Here is a 20,215-nt window from a genome sequence, read left to right as displayed (position 1 = left end):
AGTTCTTCTTCATCCAGAGAGTGGTGGAAAACTGGAATGCTCTTCCGGAGTCTGTCATAGGGGAAAACACCCTCCAGGGATTCAAGACAAAGTTAGACAAGTTCCTGCTGAACAAAGACGTACGCTGATAGGGATAGTCTCAGTCAGGGCGCTGGTCTTTGACCAGAGAGACGCCGCGTGAGCGGACTGCTGGGCATGATGGACCGCTGGTCTGACCCAGTAGCAGCAGTTCTTATGTTCTCTCCTTCTAGGAGACCTCTCTCCTTCAAGGCAGCACAGGGGCTACCAGACTGGAGGTGGGACTTCTCTACAACATCCCAGTTGTAGACCTGCATGTCTTCTCTGTGTACTTCTCTGTCTCCCATAGCTCCTCCAAGTCTTCTACTCTTGCTTCAAGGGAACATACTTGTTCTCTGATAGCTAGGAGCTCTTTGCAATGAGCACAAACATATAACTTCTCGCCAACCGGGAGAAAAATCATACATGTGCCACTCAGTACAAAAGACTGGATAGCAACCCTCTGTTAGAATCATATATCAGGGACCTAGTATTTGGTATAATTAGCCTTTTCATTCATTCGTATTCTTGTTTTTGTAAAGCATTGAAAACCTACCTTTTTAAGAGGCTTATTAATTGCGGGGCCTCGGGCTCATCTACATCTGATATCTTGAGGATGTTAGTAAGCCAAACTGGCCACTGGGTGGATGGGTTAAAACATCTCCAGACCGAGTCTGTGTCTGCAGCGAACAGGCAGAAGATGGAGCCTTCTCAGGGGGACTCAGGTCCTCTAATCCAAGTTTTTAAACCCAATTTTGTCAGTTTGCTTTATGATGCTTATTTGAATTATGAACAGCAGTCCACCAGTTTTCTGCCTGCACTGGTGGTGGAATAAAGGGGAGAGCCCTCCTTTATTGCAAAGTCTGCTAAGCAGGGTTCAACTGCAGACCAGGATGTCCAGTCAGATAAGGACTGGGATGAGGGCAGCTTAGTCTCTATGTTGCTTTGTTTCCCAAATGACTTTTCTATATTTGGGGGTTCAGAAGTTCAGGTGGAGTCCAGTGATCAGTAGACCATGGTGGCTATTGGCCAAGGAAATGACCCGACAGTGTGGAGGCTGTTTAAACTGGTGGGCCTACTGGACATTATTGCAGAGGCACTACAGGAATTGAAATTGAACCACCTCAGACTTTGATTATGCAGCCTTCAGTGATGAGTGGGTCTAAAGAATAGTCTACATGTTTTCCTTCACATCCGGATGTTACAGTGCTCCTTATGGAACAATGGGAATCCCTGGAGGGAGCCTTGTGGGTGGCTAAGACAATGATTTTCAGCAGCAGTTTGTCACACTAAAAGTGGATTCCTTTCTGGCACAGGTTACCAAGTGGACTTACCTTCCCATTGAGGGCTGAGTAGTGCTTAAATACTCGCAGGATCGCAGGCTGAATTTCATCCTCAAAAGACAATTTGAAGCCTTAGCGTTAGGGCTGAAGATGGCATCGGTAGCTTCCTTTGTTGCTCACACTTGTCATACTTGATTGTGTCGCTCTCCTCTGTTGGAGGTTGAGGCCTACCCTAGCTTGGTGTTAGGATGGGTAGATTACGTCACAGATTAGTGTATGACATTTTTAGGGTCATGAGCAAGGTGTCTGCACACTCCAACGGGTGACTCCTCCTGCAAGGCCACTTTGAGCAAATGCTCTTTGGCAAGAGTTTAGATGATTTGATGGCCAGTGTAGCAGAATGTTGTCCTTTTTTTTTTTTTTCCCAATCAATTTTTATTGAAAATTGCAAGAATGGCCATACACCAACAATAATACAAGCAAGAGTAAAACAAAACAATCAAGCAGCAACAATTGGGGAGCAAACCACTCACTGTAAATGTAATTTATCCCAGGACAAGCAGGCAGTCTATTCTCACATGTGGGTGACGTCATCCACGGAGCCCAGATGCGGACAGCCTCGCAAGCAACTACTTGCTTGTAGAAAACTCAGAAGTTTTGAGTCTGCCGCACCGCACATGCGCAAGTGCCTTTTTGCCCAGCACAGGGCGCATCTCGTCAGTTTTCCGTGGAGCCGAAAAGTCCGTCTTTGACGCTCTGCGCTGAACTTAGTTTGCTTCGTGCCTTCTCTCACCATGGCTCTTGTTTTATTTTTCTTATTACCGTGTCATTGTGCTTTTCTTTTACTATATATATTTAAAAAAAGTTTTATTTTTTGTCGACTTACTGACGGGGCCTGTCGCATGTTCTCAGCCTGCAGGCTTCGACTTTGCAGCGGCTATCTTTCCTTCTATGTCTCAGCCAGTCACAGGCTTCAAGAAGTGTAGCCAGTGCCAGCGTGCAATCTCCCTTCCTCGCTTCAGTGTCTGGGGCCTGACCATTGCCCGGAGTCATGCGTTCGCTGTGCTACTCTTCAACCTTGAGCCCTCAAAGGTCGTCAAGTTCAAGTGGAAAACATTTTCGGTATGGAAACCTCGACTACACCCTCAACCTCAGACTCGGTCAGGCCTGCTACGGGGGTTCCTCCTGCTTTCACGACTTCATCCTCGACTCTCATCAGACCTTCCTCGTTTGGAACGTTCTTGATCTCGACCTCGAGTGAATCTGCCAAGTCTTCTCCTGAGCTTCCCTCAGGTCAGATACCTCAGCAGACAGTTCTGGCGGTGGTCCACAAGCTACCCAAACATCATTCCTCCAAGTCGAAGCATTCTTCCTCTTCGTCCTCGGAGCCTTTATCCTAAGCAAGTGGTCCAGTTTCAGACTCGGATCCACAATTGCAGGCTACCATCCAGACCATTTTAGAGTGGGAACTTTTTCAGTTACTGAGCAAATATAGTCCTGCCTCGACTCTGCTACCTGCAGACCAGCCTGGGCAATCAGCAATCTCACAAGAGATCGAGTCCTTGCCTGTGCCTCGAGCTGAATCTACACACTCTATATAAAGAGTCGATTCTTTGCGAGTGTCCCGACTGGAATCTTCACTCTATACAAAGAGCCGAGTCTTTGCGAGTGTCTCGTCTGGAATCCTGACACTCCATACAAGGAGCCGAGTCTTTGGGAGTGCTTCGAGATTCCTTGATCCAAACCACTGAGTCTATGGGGTTTCGATCTACAGGCTTCCAGCCTTTTTTTTAAAATTTTATGCATTTCTCATGTTTTACTATCTGATGTATTTCCATTTTTAAATTGTATTCTTTGCTGTATGTTTAGTTTTACTTGTGAACTATCTAGAACCTTTCCTGGTCAGGTGGTATATAAAAAATAAAATAAATAATTATTTTTATTATTATATCCTCACATAAGGCATTGCCCGTTTTGAGGCATAGGGCGAAGTCTCCTCGACCTCATGTGAGACCTGCTTCCAAGCAGCACTCTCACCGCCGGTCGAGGCCCTCATCGAGGCACAGGTCCTCCTACATGGAGAAGCCTTCCTTGTCAAGGCCTTCCGGTTCTTCGAGGCCTCCAACTCCTCGAGACAGGACACCAGTGGCAGAACCTGAGGGTTCAGCTGATTCCAGTGCCTCGCCCCAGTCTGTTTATTCGCTGGAATATCAGTACTCCAGAGAGGCCTCACCTTTGTTTTCCACTCGAGGCGCCTCGAGGTCATCGAGTCCCTTTCGAGGCCATGCTCTGGTGGATCAATTGTCCTTTTCATCCTTCCTCTGTCAAATGGCTGAGGACCTGGATCTTTAAATTGGACGCTGGTTCTAAGTACTCTAAGGAGTATTTAGAAGAAATGAGTATGTCTCAGCCTCCTGTGGAGTCTCTCAAACTTCCTCTGATTAGACTTCTTTCTCAGACTTTCAGACGAAACCTGGAGACTCCTTATGCCATTCCTGCTGTTCCAGGCAAGCTGGAATTGAGGTATAGAACTGTACATTGCAAGGGCTTTGAGAACTCCCAACTATCTCATCAGTCCCTTCTTGTGGAATCTTCCTTAAAGAGAAGTCCTCCTTCCAGGGCCTATGCTACCGTGCCTCTTGGCAGAGAGGGCAGGACCATTGACAAGCTTGGCTGTTGTCCTTATCAAAATTCGATGATGGCCTCCAGGGTTTTAAATTATAATTTTATCTTTACTACTTATTTCAAGTATTTTATTGATATACTCCCTGGTTTTTCTAAAGACCTTGGTCAACACAGGCTTTTAGAATTCCAACAAGTCATTGCTACCTTGGTGCAACTCAGGTTACACCTTCTTCAGTCTTCGTATGATGCCTTTGAACTATCCTCGAGGGTCACTGCTTTCTCAGTAGCGATGCGCCGCCTTGCCTGGCTTCGCACCATTGATATGGATCACAACATTCAAGATCATCTGGCTAATATTCCTTGTGAAGGCAATGACCTCTTTGATGAATCCATAGAGGCCGCCACCAAGAAGTGGTCTGAGCATGAGAAATCATTTGCTTCCATCGTCAGACCAAAGCCTAAACCAGCTCTTCCTAAACCTTCTCGGTCTCTTCCATCCTATCAGAGGCGTTATCTTCCGAGGGCACATCTTTACACTCGAGCAACCCCCAAGAAACAACAACTGCAGAAGCAACAGAAACCTCAACCTTCTGCTACACCAAAGGCTTCTCAGCCTTTTGGACTGTCTCGAACAGAGCATAACCTCCATCGTTCTGCCTCTGTCCTCCCCTCTTCCCTTAGGAGGCCATCTCCATCATTTTTACCATCGATGGAAGACCATTACTTCCGACCTCTGGGTGCTGTCAGTAATTAGGGAAGGATACTCTCTTCATTTCACTCAGATTCCACCAGAGCTTCCTCCAAGAAAGTATCCTTCCAATCCATCCCAGACCGCCCTTCTTCTTCAGGAAGCTCAAGCTCTGCTTCACCTCCATGCCATCGAGGAAGTTCCCTTGGAACAGCAGAGCAGGGATTTTTACTCCTGTTACTTCCTAGTTCTGAAGAAGAAGGGTGATCTGCGGCCCATACTGGATCTCAGGGCTCTCAACAAATATTTAGTCAAAGAAAAATTTGGCATGCTGTCCCTGGCATCCCTTTATCCCCTTCTAGATCAGAAAGATTGGTTATGTTCTCTGGATCTCAAGGAGGCTTACACTCACATCCCCATTCATCCGGCCTCCCATCAGTACCTCAGATTTAGGGTGGGGAATCTGCATTTTCAGTACAGAGTGCTACCCTTCGGCCTGGCATCATCTCCAAGAGTGTTCACCAAGTGCCTAGTGGTGGTGGCAGCTCTTCAGGTGTTCTCCTACCTGGATAACTGGCTCATCAAAGATTCAACATCTCAGGGGGTTATTGTAGTGACCCAACGGACTACGTGGTTTCTACAAAGCTTGGGATTCAAAATCAACTTTCCCAGATCCCACCTTCAGCCCTCTCAGAATCTGAAGTTCATTGGAGCTGTTCTGGATACTATCCAACTCAGAGCATTCCTTCCTCAGCAACGAATGGATGCTCTTCTTTAGCTTTGCCACAAATTGTTTTCCCTTTTTTCACTCTCAGCGAGACACATGATGGTATTACTCGGTTACATGGCCTCGACTATTCATGTGACTCCTTTTGCCAGACTTCACCTCAGAATTCCTCAGTGAACCCTGGCATCTCAGAGGGCACAGGCTTGCGACCCACTCTCTCAACACATTAGAGTCATTCCTTCATTGAGACAGCCTCTCCACTGGTGGATGCTCTCTTCCAATCTCTCCAGAGATTTACTGTTTCAGACACCCCTTCATCAGAAAGTTCTCACGATAGATTCCTTGACCTACACTTGGAGGGCTCATCTCGACGGTTTCTGTATTCAAGGCCACTGGTCCAGCACGGATCATCAGTGTCATATCAATCTGTTGGAACTCAGAGCGATCTTCAATGCTCTCAAAGCTTTTCAGCATCTTCTTCACAACCAGGTAGTCCTTATTCAGACAATCAGGTCGCCATGTACTACATCAACAAGCAGGGAGGAACAGGCTCTCTCCCTCTACGTCAAGAAGCTCAACAGGTGTGGGAGTGGACAATCCATCACAACACCTTCTTGAAAGCAGTCTACATTCAAGGAGAGAGAAACTCACCAATGGACACTCAATTCTTCCCCTCTTCATCACATTTTTTCTCAGTGGGGAACTCCTCAGATAGATCTCTTTGCATCTCTCCATAACCACAAACTGCCTCAGTTCTGCTCCAGGATATACTCTCATCGCCTCGAGGCATATGCTTTTCTTCTGGAGTGGATGAATCTCTTCCTGTATGCTTTCCTTCCATTCCCTCTCATTCTCAAGCCTCTTGTCAAGTGAAGAATGATCATGCCACCATGATTCTGATAGTTCCTCGGTGGCCGAGACAACCTTGGTACTCTCTTCTACTTCAACTCAGCAGCAGGGAGCTGTACCTTCTACCAGTTTTTCCATCTCTGCTTACACAGAGTCAAAGATCTCTACTTCATCCCAACCTGCAGTCCCTATAAAAAAGAACAAAAAAGAAGCGACCAACAACATCGCCAACTACAGACCTGTCGCTAATATACCTCTGGCTGCCAAATTAAAGGAAGACCTGGTAAATGCTTACCTAAACAAATACTTAGACAAATTCAATCTACTACATACCAACCAATCTGGTTTCAGACCTGGCTTCAGCACTGAAACTATAATGGCCTCCCTTCTAAACTTCCTACACTCCCTTCTCAGTCAAGGCTCCAACGCTCTGATCCTCCAACTGGATCTAAGCAGCGCCTTTGACCTAGTTGACCACTCCATCATGCTGCACTGTTTAGAGTCAATAGGCATCTCAGGAAACACCCTTACCTGGTTCCGGGGATTTCTCGAGCTCAGGTCTTATCAAGTACTCAAAGATGATAATCTCTCCTTCAGCTGGAACAACAACTGTGGACTCCCCCAAGGCTCCCCGCTCTCACCGACCCTTTTTAATATCTACTTCATCTCATTGGGACACCTATTACAGAGCTTAAATCTCACCTTCCACATCTATGCTGACGATATCACCGTCGTACTTCCATTATCCGATATTTTTCCGAGTTTCATCACTTACCTATCCAATATCCTAAACCAAATTGAGCTCTGGATGAAGGCCTACAAACTCAAACTGAACACAGAAAAAACCAAATTTTTCTTAGCCTCTCCCAACGAACAGATAAAAGATAACAAGATCCACATGAATGGCAAAGATTACGAAATTGATCAATCTATTAAAATACTGGGGGTTACCCTTGACAGGCACCTAACACTAGAAAAACACACTGACCTAATGTTCAAAAAATGTATCTCTACCCTATGGAAACTTCGCACCATCAAAAAATTCTTCGATGAATCATCCTTTCGTCTACTAGTACAAGCCTCCATCTTGAGTACTCTGGACTACTGCAACATCATATTCTTGGGAGCATACAAAAAGTCCCTCCAAAAGCTAAGATTAATCCAAAACACTGCCGTCCGTCTCATCCTCGGACTCAAGAAATGGGAACATATCTCTCCATACCTCCAAAAACTCCACTGGCTACCAGTAGAATCCAGAATACTCTTCAAGTTTGCCTGCATCAGCTTCAAAGCGATCTTCGGAATGCTACCAACCTACCTAGCCTCCCAATTCCTCACTTACTGCCCAAAAAAGACTTCCCGCAGAACAAACCTCTTTACCTACCCATCCCTGAAATCATGCCACTACAAGAAGTACCTAAACAGAATGCTTTCCTTCCAGGCAGCTCAACTAAACACATGGCTAGCAAAACCAATACTTGAAGCCACATCATACGTGGACTTCAGAAAATCTCTGAAGACCCGCCTCTTCAACACCACCTAAACCCTCCCCCTACCAATTATAAACCACATCGAAAGTCCTTTTCCCCTCCCCCAACATCTTATGCTTTACCTCTCTTATGCTTATCATATATATCTAGCTGTAAACAGCACTGATCCTTAGTAACTGTTCATATTGTATCATCCTATAACTTAGTATAACATCCTGTATCTGATTGTAAACATTCTATAACTGTTCTCTTGTCAATATCTGAACCTTACTGTAATCACCCCAGTACCCGCTCACCTTATACTTTCCTGTATCTTATTGTAAACTCCTGTAACCGGTCTCTTGTTAATATCTTGTACCTTTCTGTAAACACCCCAGTACCCTGTACCTCACTGTAAACATACTGTAACTGTTTTTTCATGTTAATATTTCGTACCTTATTGTAACCACCCAGTACCTGCTCACTTTGTAATATCCTGTATCCTTCTGTTAACCCTGTACTCCCTCTAGACACGATTTCACTGTAAACCGCTTCGAACTTAGGGTATAGCGGTATATAAGAAATAAATTATTATTATTATTATTACACCTAACAGCTTGGTACCTCTCAACATAACTCCCCTTCAGTTTTCTCAACCTGTTCGTGACATTTTAGAGGCTTCCAGGAAGCCTGCCATGAGACAATGCTACCATCAAAAACGGACTAGATTTTCTATGTGGTGCTTTTCTCATATCAAGGAGCCTCCTTGTCTTCCATTTTGGATTATCTTCTATATATATCTACCTCTGGCCTCAAGTCTACATCCATTCAAATCCATCTTAATACAATTTCTGCTTTCTATCAGCCTATCGAAGGGAAACCCCTTTCTGCTCATCCTGTGGTTTCCAGATTTATAAAAGGACTTTTCAATCTCAAACCTCCTCTCAAACCGCCTCCAGTGGTTTGGGATCTCAATGTTGTTTTTGTCAATTGTTGAAGTTTCCTTTTGAACTAATGTATACGGCTCATCTGAAATATCGCACTTGGAAAGTGGTGTTTCTCATTGCCCTCACATCTGCTCGATTGTAAAAACCGCTTAGATAACCTTGATAGGCGGTATATAAAATCTTAATAAAACTTGAAACTAGCTACAAGCTTTAATTGCTGATCCAGCTTTCACGGTTTTCCATCACGACAAGGTGGTCCTACGTACTAATCCTAAATTCTTACCTAAAGTAGTTTCAGAATTTCATCTCAAACAATCCATTGTACTTCCAGTGTTTTTTCCAAGGCCTCATTCTCATCCTGGAGAATGAGATCTTCATACTCTGGACTGTAAGCATGCTTTGGCCTTCTACTTGGAATGCACCAAACCACACAGATCTGCTCCTCAACTTTTTGTCTCCTTCGATCCAAACAAGTTGGGACTTCCAATCTCCAAGTGTACCATCTCCAACTGGATGGCTGCTTGTATCTCTTTCTGCTTTGCTCAGGCTGGACTGCATCTACAGAGTCGAGTTACAGCCCACAAAGTCAGAGCCATGGCGGCTTCAGTAGCTTTCCTCAGTTCCACTCCTATTGAGGAAATTTGCAAAGCTGCCACCTGGTCCTCAGTTCATACTTTCACCTCTCATTATTGTCTGGATGTTTTGGCTGTTTTGGCCAGAGAGTATTACAAAATTTATTCTCCTAAGTTGCCAACACTCTCACCATCCCTTCTTGGTTAGCTTGGAGGTCACCCACATGTGAGAATAGGCTGCCTGCTTGTTCTGGGATAAAGCACAGTTATTTACCGTAATAGTTGTTATCCAGGGACAGCAGGCAGCTATTCTCACAACCCACCCACTTCCCCTGGCTGGCTTCTCTGCTAGCTATCTGAACTGAGGAGATGCGCCCTGTGCTGGGCGGGAAGGCATTCGCGCATATGAGGTGCGGCAGGCTCGAAACTTCTGAGTTTTCTACTAGCAAGTCTGCTTGCGAGGCTGTCCGTATTCAAGCTCTGTTGATGACGTCACCCACATGTGAGAATTGCTGCCTGCTGTCTCTGGATAACACCTGTTACAGTAAGTAACTGTGCTATATCGTCAATGAAGAACAACATACCTATGACCCATGGCCCGGGCAATGGTTCAGTAATTCCTTCCACAGATCGACAAAGCACCTGTGTTCAATCCGCATAGCAGAGGAGTACCTTTGGATCTTGAACCGGGCGGTCTCCACCATGTGAGTAAGCCTTTGAGGGAAAGGCGCTGCCTGGTCTGAAACCCAACGCTGTAGGAGCAGTCTCTTAAGCATCAAAATAGACAAATAGAGAAACCTGCTCTGCGGCAGGGAAAACCCAGCCCTCAGTAGTTCTCGCTGGTCCCCCAGCAGTAATATGCTATAATCCTAAGGTACTGAGGACTTCAGTATCTTCTCCATCAAAGAAAGGGCCCTCAGCCATAATTCAGTAGTGGGGCATTCCAGGAACAGGTGAACGAGTGTGCCTGGTGCCTGTTTACATTTAGTGCTGATAACTCAAATTCAAAATTGTGCACGGAATTTCACATACAGATGTGTTAGACTTAAACTAGCCACCAAAGTAATGAGCTTAAAATAGAAAGCTCTAAAGAAACTACACACAAGTTCCTCAGAATGCCACATAGTTTTAGCGTATGGTAGCTGTCCTCATAGGAACCTTATAGTGTGCGATTTTTTTTACTTTATATATTATTCAATAAATTATAAGGTGCTTGTGCTTGATATTTTGTAGCATAATAGCCATAGTAGCATAGTAGCAATAACTTAGCTTTTTTAGAAACTGGGTCTGGCTCAATCCCCACCGACGCGTTTCATTATTTCATCAGGGTCGGGGAAGGAGAACGCTGTAAAAAACAAACATTGTATAAGTTTAAAGAACCCAGCAATATAAGTAATCTAAGTTTAAAAGAGCTACAAGGCTTACCAGAGCAGTTCTATGTCTTAGCGAAATGCTAAATCCATGTTTAATGAGCCGGAAATGAAAAAAATCCCGGCATGAAGAGAGCTAATAAGTCAAAAACCCCTGATCATGTGACACAAAACAAGCCAATGAACTCCTTGCAAACAGACCTTTAACTTGAAGCCCGAAATATCCTTAATCAGAATCATATACTCGCTGTTAGCCAATCACTGGTCAGATTCAAACCATGAGGATACATTGTGTTGAGTTTAAACATCCATCGAAGTTCTTTAATGTTTAAATTATGTTCATAATTACCTCCCTCCCACCCGACATGTACTGTGTCAATAATACGCCATTTCAGATCAGTAATTTTATGTTTCATTAAAGACCAATGGCGGACTAAAGGAGCAGTTTCAACTCCCGTGTTGACACGAGACTTATGTTCGTTGAGCCTGGACGACCCATCGTATCTATGACTCATTCTGTGCTAGAACCCCTCTCAAAATTCTTGGACCTATTTTTATAGAAGGAGGTTTTGAAAATTAGATCTCATGTTAAGGATAGCACTCACATGATTAATATTTTGAATACAATTCCACAGTCCCAAACTGATGGTCTTTTGATAACGTTAGATGTCAAGGCGTTATATACCATGATTCCTACTCAAGGTGCATTGACCCTGCTCCAAAACATATTTGAAAACCAAACTTATTGTCAACGAATTTCTCCTTCTTTTTTGATGGAATTGGCAACATTGGTCCTCACCAGGAGTTACTTCTGGTGTAATGGGGAGTTTTATTTACAGACCCATGGGATTGCCATGGGAGCGTCCCTGGCCCCTTCTGTTGCAACTCTGTACATGGCCCAATTGGAGGAACAACACATCTATACCTCCCATTGTTTTCAAAACATTACCGTTTGGAGACGTTTTTTGGATGATATTTTTTGTATTTGGAAATCTGACATCCATACATTCAACTTATTTCTCATATGGTTAAACCAAGTAGATTCTAACATTCAATTCTCTGCTACCATTAACCATCATGAGATACCATTTTTGGATATGACCATCTTCAAATCTCAGGGGTTATTATTAACAACAATGTTTCGCAAACCCACTGATAGAAATAGTCTTCTTCGTTACCACAGCTTTCACCCGCAACAACTTAAAAATAGCCTCCCTCATAGCCAATTTTTACGCTTGAGGAGACTATGCCATTCTACTGCTGAATATAAGACTCAAGCCCGGATACTGAAGAAACGATTCAAACAGCGAGGATACCCCAAGCATATAATACAACAGGCATACACTCGAGCCAAATATGCTCATAGACATCAACTTCTTCAATATAAACAAAACCCTGAAGAAGAGAAATTGTTGGTATGTGTTCAACAATTCTCCCACCTGGCTTAAGATATCAAGAACATCATTCTTAAACATTGGCACATCATTCAATTGATCTTGGGGGCTGAATGTGACCCTCCAATTTTTGCCTTCAAGAGAGCCAAAAATTTAGGGGAACTTATTGGTCATTATAAACACAAACAAAATAATTCCCCTGTTGTGAATGGCCATTATATTTGTGGCCAATGTCAATGGTGCAAGTATGCTTTGGTAGGGGAAACTTGGAGTCATCCGCATACTGGCCAGATCTATACTGCCAAATCTAGAACCAACTGTAAAACGGATCATGTTATTTACATGATTATTTGCCCTTGCCCAAAAATCTATATAGGGCGCACCATCAGACCTATGAACATCAGGCTCAACGAACATAAGTCTCGTGTCAACACGGGAGTTGAAACTGCTCCTTTAGTCCGCCATTGGTCTTTAATGAAACATAAAATTACTGATCTGAAATGGCGTATTATTGACACAGTACATGTCGGGTGGGAGGGAGGTAATTATGAACATAATTTAAACATTAAAGAACTTCGATGGATGTTTAAACTCAACACAATGTATCCTCATGGTTTGAATCTGACCAGTGATTGGCTAACAGCGAGTATATGATTCTGATTAAGGATATTTCGGGCTTCAAGTTAAAGGTCTGTTTGCAAGGAGTTCATTGGCTTGTTTTGTGTCACATGATCAGGGGTTTTTGACTTATTAGCTCTCTTCATGCCGGGATTTTTTTCATTTCTGGCTCATTAAACATGGATTTAGCATTTCGCTAAGACATAGAACTGCTCTGGTAAGCCTTGTAGCTCTTTTAAACTTAGATTACTTATATTGCTGGGTTCTTTAAACTTATACAATGTTTGTTTTTTACAGCGTTCTCCTTCCCCGACCCTGATGAAATAATGAAACGCGTCGGTGGGGATTGAGCCAGACCCAGTTTCTAAAAAAGCTAAGTTATTGCTACTATGCTACTATGGCTATTATGCTACAAAATATCAAGCACAAGCACCTTATAATTTATTGAATAATATATAAAGTAAAAAAATCGCACACTATAAGGTTCCTATGAGGACAGCTACCATACGCTAAAACTGTGTGGCATTCTGAGGAACTTGTGTGTAGTTTCTTTAGAGCTTTCTATTTTAAGCTCATTACTTTGGTGGCTAGTTTAAGTCTAACACATATGTATGTTTACATTTAGGGCATAGATCCCCGTCCCACAATCCCATTTTTGCCGCCTGGTTCTAGGAGAAATACGCTCTGTGTAATATTTTTTATCCCAGGACAAGCAGGCAGCATATTCTTAACACATGGGTGACGTCACCGACGGAGCCCTCGGTACGGACCTTTTTAACTAGAAGTTTCTAGTTGGCCGCACCGCGCGTGCGCGAGTGCCTTCCCGCCCGACGGAGGAGTGCGTGGTCCCCAGTTTCTTCGTTTCCGCGGAGCGAAGAAGACGCGTGTGTTTTTTCAACGGCCGTTGAAACCACTTTTTTGCCTTCCCGCTCGCGCTTTTTTCCTTATTTTTTCTTTCTTTACCTTCGGGTTTATTTTTTCTTTGATTTGCAAAAAAAAAAAAAAAAAAACTTTGCTTTTTCCCTTTTTTCTTTCGTTTTGCCCCGGCGGGGCCTGTTGCCAGTATACAGGCCTCGGGCTTCGATTTTGCGGAGGCTGTCTTCCCCTTCATGCCCCCGCAGGTCGGTTTTAAGAAGTGCCAGCGGTGTGCACGCCCGATCTCCTTAACTGACCCACACAATTGGTGTTTGCAGTGTCTGGGTCCGGAGCATCGGGCGGATTCCTGCACCCGCTGTGCCACTCTTAAAAAGAGAACTCTAAAAAACCGAAGAATCCAACAAACTCTTCTCTTCGGTACCGAGTCGGCGATGGACTCCTCACCTTCAACGGCGGTACCTCAAAAATCGGCACCGTCGACCTCGACACCGACCGACCCCGCATCGACGCCGCTGGCGTCAGGTAAGCCGGCTAAGAAGCCTTCCTCTTCCCTCGAGCGCCCTCCTGCTACGGTGGCGACACCGTCCTTACCGGCATCGCACCGGTCCCGCAAACGCTCCGCCCCGATCTCGGTGAGTGCCTCGTCATCGGCCTCCTCATCGCCGGGGCGTGGAGCGGCATCTAAGGAACCGAAGAAAAAGAAAGCGGTTCCGATGCCACCCCTCGATGACCGTATCTCGGCCATCTTAAAGGCTCAACTCCAGGAGCAGTTGAAGAAACAACTTGAGCAACTGTTGCCCACTATCCTGGCACCGCTCCTTCCGGTACCAGACCGGCCCGAGCCCCGTACCGAGCCCCCGGTGTCCACCCCTTCGGTACCGGTGAACACCTCCATGCCGATCCTTTCGGCCCAACAACTTCATGGCGATCCAGTGGTTCATTCTCAGGCCACATTGGATCCTCCTCGGCACCAGGCGGTACGGCACTCTTCTCGGGACCGAGATAGACGCCGGTCGTCCTCCCCTGGTACCGTTTCGGTGCGCTCTGGAAAGTCTTTGTCCAAGACTCGCCATACCGCGCCCTCCACCCCGGTGTCTCGACATGCACCAGAGGTCAGGGACCCTGACTTATGGGAAGACACTCCTCTCGGTACCGAGGAGGATCCCTCCTCATCTGATGAGGAACCATCGGCACCCGATGCCACCTCCAAACCAGAGCAGTCCTCTTTTTCTAAATTTCTGAGAGAAATGTCTGCTGCCCTGTCACTTCCTCTAGAATCTGACTCAAAAAAGTCTCAAGCCTTCCTAGAGGCCTTAGACTTTGAACAACCTCCTAAGGAGTTCCTCAAGCTTCCCGTGCATGACATCCTACGGGAAACGTTCTATAAAAACTTGGAAAATCCCGTCACGGTACCGGGAGCCCCCCGCAAACTGGACAACCTTTACCGTGTCATTCCTATTCCTGGTTTCGACAAATCTCAATTGCCCCATGAGTCCCTTCTGGTGGAATCCACCTTAAAAAAGACTCAGGGCTCCAGTGTCTATGCCTCTACCCCTCCTGGCAGAGAAGGTAAGACCATGGACAAATTTGGCAAGAGGCTTTACCAGAATGCCATGCTTGCCAACAGGGCAAACAACTATTCCTTCCATTTTTCTTTCTATCTGAAACATTTGGTCCAACAACTGTCTGCCCTCCAGAAGTACCTTCCTGAGCGCAAGGTCCCGTTATTCCAACAACACATCTCTGGTCTTCTCCAGATGCGTAAATATATGGTCCGCTCAATATACGACTCCTTCGAGCTCACCTCTCGGGCCTCTGCCATGGCCGTAGCCATGCGTCGATTAGCCTGGCTCAGAGTCTCCGACCTGGACATCAACCACCAGGATCGTTTGGCCAACGCCCCCTGTCTCGGGGATGAACTCTTTGGAGAGTCACTGGATTCCACCACCCAGAAACTCTCGGCCCATGAGACCAGGTGGGACACCCTAATCAAGCCGAAAAAGAAGGCTCCGCCTGCTCGACCCTATCGGCCTCAATCATCTTACCAGCGGAGATTCTCAGCCAGGCCACTCAATCCGCCTCCTCAGCAATCTCGGCGACCCCGTCAACAACAGCACCATGCCCAGGCTCGATCTCAGGCCACTCAACCCTCTAAGCCTTCTCAGCCTGCTAAACAATCTCAGCCCTTTTGACTCTTCTCTCCAGGGCATAGCCAGTCATCCACCCTCGCTGCCTCTTCCACAGCCTATAGGGGGTCGTCTCACCATTTTCTCAAGCCGTTGGGAAGTCATCACGTCAGACCAGTGGGTCCTCAACATCATCCGCCACGGCTACTCTCTCAACTTCCAGACTCTTCCACCGGACAACCTTCCCGTAGAGTCTGCTTCTCACTCCTCTCAAACCCCCCTCCTCCTGAGGGAGGTTCAATCCCTCCTCCTTCTCAATGCCATCGAAGAAGTACCTCCAGATCAAAGGGGTCAGGGATTCTACTCCCGCTACTTCCTTGTACCCAAAAAGACGGGAGACCTCCGTCCCATTCTCGATCTCAGGGACCTCAACAAGTGTCTGGTCAAGGAAAAGTTCAGGATGCTCTCCCTTGCCACACTTTACCCTCTTCTTTCTCAACACGACTGGCTATGTTCCCTGGACCTCAAAGAGGCCTACACTCACATCTCCATCCATCAGAACTCTCGCCGCTACCTGCGGTTCCAGGTACTACACCACCACTACCAGTACAAAGTACTACCATTTGGCCTCGCTTCCTCCCCCAGAGTCTTCACCAAATGCCTGATAGTGGTGGCGGCCTTCCTCAGGTCTCACAACCTCCAGGTGTTCCCCTACTTGGACGATTGGTTGGTGAAAGCACCTTCATCTCAACTCGTGCTACAAGCTACTCATCACACCATCTCTCTCCTCCACCTCCTGGGGTTCGAGATCAACTACCCCAAGTCGCATCTGCTTCCCACCCAGCGACTTCAATTCATCGGAGCAGTCCTGGACACCACGCTGATGAGGGCCTTTCTCCCCTCAGATCGCAAGCAGACCCTGCTCCATCTCTGCCGTCAGGTACTCATGCATCCCTCCATTCCTGCCCGACAGATGATGGTCCTCCTGGGTCACATGGCCTCGACGGTGCATGTCCTTCCTCTGGCGCGACTCCACCTCAGGACACCTCAATGGACTCTCGCCAACCAATGGTCACAGACTACAGATCTTCTTTCTCATCCCATCTCTGTGACATCATCTCTTCAGCAATCTCTCCAATGGTGGTTGAACTCCTCAAATCTTTCCAGGGGTCTACTCTTTCATCTGCCCCCTCACTCTATGATCATCACCACCGATGCGTCCCCCTACGCATGGGGAGCTCACCTAGGCGACCTACGCACCCAGGGACTTTGGACCCCACAGGAGCGTCGTCATCACATAAATTTCCTGGAACTCAGAGCCATGTTCTACGCCCTCAAGGCCTTCCAACATCTTCTCTGCCCTCAAGTCCTCCTCCTGTGCACCGACAATCAAGTCGCCATGTACTACATAAACAAGCAGGGCGGCACCGGATCTCGCCCCCTTTGTTTGGAGGCTCTGCGCATCTGGACCTGGGCCACGGACCGCAATCTCTTTCTCAGGGCGGTCTATATCCAGGGCGAACAGAACTCTCTGGCCGACAATCTCAGCCGCATCCTTCAACCTCACGAGTGGACGTTGGACCCTCCGACTCTGCTCTCCATCTTTGCTCGATGGGGCACTCCGCAGGTGGACCTCTTCGCAGCACCTCACAACCATCAGCTGCCCCAATTCTGTTCCAGACTCTTTTCTCCTCACCGTCTGGCACCGGATGCATTCCTGCTCGACTGGAGGGATCGGTTCCTCTATGCCTTCCCTCCACTTCCTCTGATGTTGCGGACCTTGTCCAAACTCCGCAAGGACAACGCCACCATGATTCTCATCGCCCCTCGGTGGCCTCGTCAACACTGGTTCTCCCTCCTGCTCCAACTCAGCTCCAGGGAGCCCATTCCTCTTCCTGTGTTTCCTACTCTACTTACGCAGCAGCATCAGTCTCTACTGCATCCCAATCTGTCTTCCCTCCACCTGACAGCTTGGTTTCTCTCGGGCTGACCTCTCCGGAGAATCTATCTCAACCGGTCCGCCTCATTTTGGACGCCTCCAGGAAACCGGCCACTCTCCAATGTTACCATCAGAAGTGGACCAGATTCTCCTCGTGGTGTCTCCGGCATCATCAAGAACCCACCTCTTTGGCGGTGGAAACTGTCTTGGAATATTTGCTCTCGCTATCCAACGCTGGCCTCAAAACTACCTCCATCAGAGTCCACCTCAGTGCCATCACTGCGTTTCATGAGCCTATTCTCGGAAAACCCCTCACGGCTCATCCTCTGGTTTCCAGATTCATGAGAGGACTCTTCAACATCAAACCGCCTCTCAAGCCTCCTCCTGTCGTCTGGGACCTGAATGTGGTTCTCTCAGCTCTCATGAAACCTCCGTTTGAGCCTCTTGCCACAACTTCTCTCAGGCTTCTTACCTGGAAGGTGCTTTTCCTAATTGCCATCACCTCTGCCAGGAGGGTTAGCGAACTGCATGCACTGGTTGCCGACCCACCTTTCACTGTTTTTCACCATGACAAGGTTGTTCTGCGTACCCACCCTAAATTCCTTCCCAAGGTGGTCTCAGCTTTTCACCTCAACCAGTCCATTGTGCTGCCCGTCTTCTTCCCTAAGCCTCACTCGCATCCTGGGGAACAGGCGTTGCACACGCTGGATTGTAAGCGTGCCCTTGCTTACTATCTTGATCGTACCAGAGCTCACCGAACAGCCCCTCAGCTCTTTTTGTCTTTCGACCCCAACCGTTTGGGTCGTCCTGTCTCCAAACGGACACTTTCAAATTGGCTTGCTGCCTGTATTGCTTTCTGCTACGCTCGGGCCGGTCTCTCACTGGAAGGAACTGTCACGGCCCACAGAGTCCGAGCTATGGCTGCTTCTGTAGCTTTCCTCCGCTCCACGCCCATCGAGGAAATCTGCAAGGCGGCCACTTGGTCCTCAGTTCACACGTTCACTACTCACTACTGTCTGGATGCGTTCTCCAGACGGGATGGACACTTCGGCCAATCTGTGTTACAAAATTTATTTTCCTAATGGCCAACCATCCCACCTCCCTCTTTGTTAGCTTGGAGGTCACCCATGTGTTAAGAATATGCTGCCTGCTTGTCCTGGGATAAAGCACAGTTACTTACCGTAACAGGTGTTATCCAGGGACAGCAGGCAGATATTCTTACATCCCACCCACCTCCCCGGGTTGGCTTCTTAGCTGGCTTATCCTAACTGGGGACCACGCACTCCTCCGTCGGGCGGGAAGGCACTCGCGCACGCGCGGTGCGGCCAACTAGAAACTTCTAGTTAAAAAGGTCCGTACCGAGGGCTCCGTCGGTGACGTCACCCATGTGTTAAGAATATCTGCCTGCTGTCCCTGGATAACACCTGTTACGGTAAGTAACTGTGCTAAATTGCACCTCTTTAAAGGTAGTCAAGCTTCCCATTAAATGGACATGCTCGAATAGATCCAGAAAACTCTTCCTGTCGTACGGGACCCCTCCAACTCCCTCTGCTGCTCTATCCAGGGGTGTAAAATGATAAGCGTCCTTCAAGACCTTATACCAGATGAACAATTTGTTCATACACTGCGGAACCTGTAGGAATTGAGTATCCAGGGGACCACCAAGCCAAGCATTGTAATGAGTGGAAGTAGTGACCAACCTGCAGATAGGTCCAAAAATGAGTAGCCTACTGGGCCTGTACCTGCGCAAATGATGGAAACAGTCCGCCACCCAGATCCCACAGGTCCTTCAATGACTTACACCCCCTCTACTCCCACAACGTAAACCACAATGGACCCTTACCAGGCGTGAATGTGGTGTTACCCATCAGAGGCAATGAGAGGGAAGCCTCCAACTCTTTCCCCTGCCATCTCCTCCATCAGTGCCATACCCTACGAAGAGCTTGTAAAAGCTGTATTCTGTCCAAACCTCCTTCTGCAACTGGCAGCTTCAGATGGAGAAGAGCCATAAAGTCATGAGGTGAACACCAAGTCTGGAACCAGTCCCTCAGGGTATATTGAAAAAGGCCTGTCCACCTCTAACGAATGTAACGAAATAAGGCCGCTACATTATACAGCCGCAAATCAGGGAGATTCAAGCTGCCCACTCTGGTCTACAGGGCCAGCTTATTATAAGTAATGCAAACTTTTGCCAGATAAAAGACGTAATAATAGATAGGAACTTACGTTCATCTTTATTGACTATCCAAAGTGTGAGAGTTTGCAAAGGATACAGCAGTTTCGGCAACAGTACCATCTTGGTTAACGCCACTCGCCCCCACAAGCCTATCGGCAAGTCCTTCCACTTCACACAGAGATCCCTGATTTTATTGATATGGTGGAAGACATTGTATTTGTATATTAGCCTGGGATTAGGGCTCAAGTAAACTCTCAGGTATCTCACCGGTTTCCAAACCAGGGGAATACTGAGATGGGTCTGCCAAGGTTCCGGGCTAGTAGAGCTCAAAGGCAATAGCTCCGACTTATCGCAATTCACCTGCAGACCCGAAAGGCTACCAAAAGCTCTGACCAACCCCAAAGCCCTGCCCAGATCTTCATGAGAGTGCTCCAAATATAATAAAATGTCATTGGCGAATAGATTGATGCGGCTTTCTCTATCCTCTATCCAAATTCCT

General features: G+C 46.9%; 1 protein-coding gene across 3 annotated transcripts in view; it reads left to right on the top strand.

The window, feature by feature from the left end:
- Positions 1 to 20,215, top strand: part of PACRG (parkin coregulated) — a 782,093-nt gene that overhangs the window by 156,113 nt on the left and 605,765 nt on the right. The gene's annotated exons all lie outside the window — the stretch shown is intronic.

Source organism: Geotrypetes seraphini, chromosome 3, assembly GCF_902459505.1.
Source record: "Geotrypetes seraphini chromosome 3, aGeoSer1.1, whole genome shotgun sequence".
Taxonomy (NCBI): domain Eukaryota; kingdom Metazoa; phylum Chordata; class Amphibia; order Gymnophiona; family Dermophiidae; genus Geotrypetes; species Geotrypetes seraphini.
This window is presented reverse-complemented; position numbering and strand designations above follow the sequence as displayed.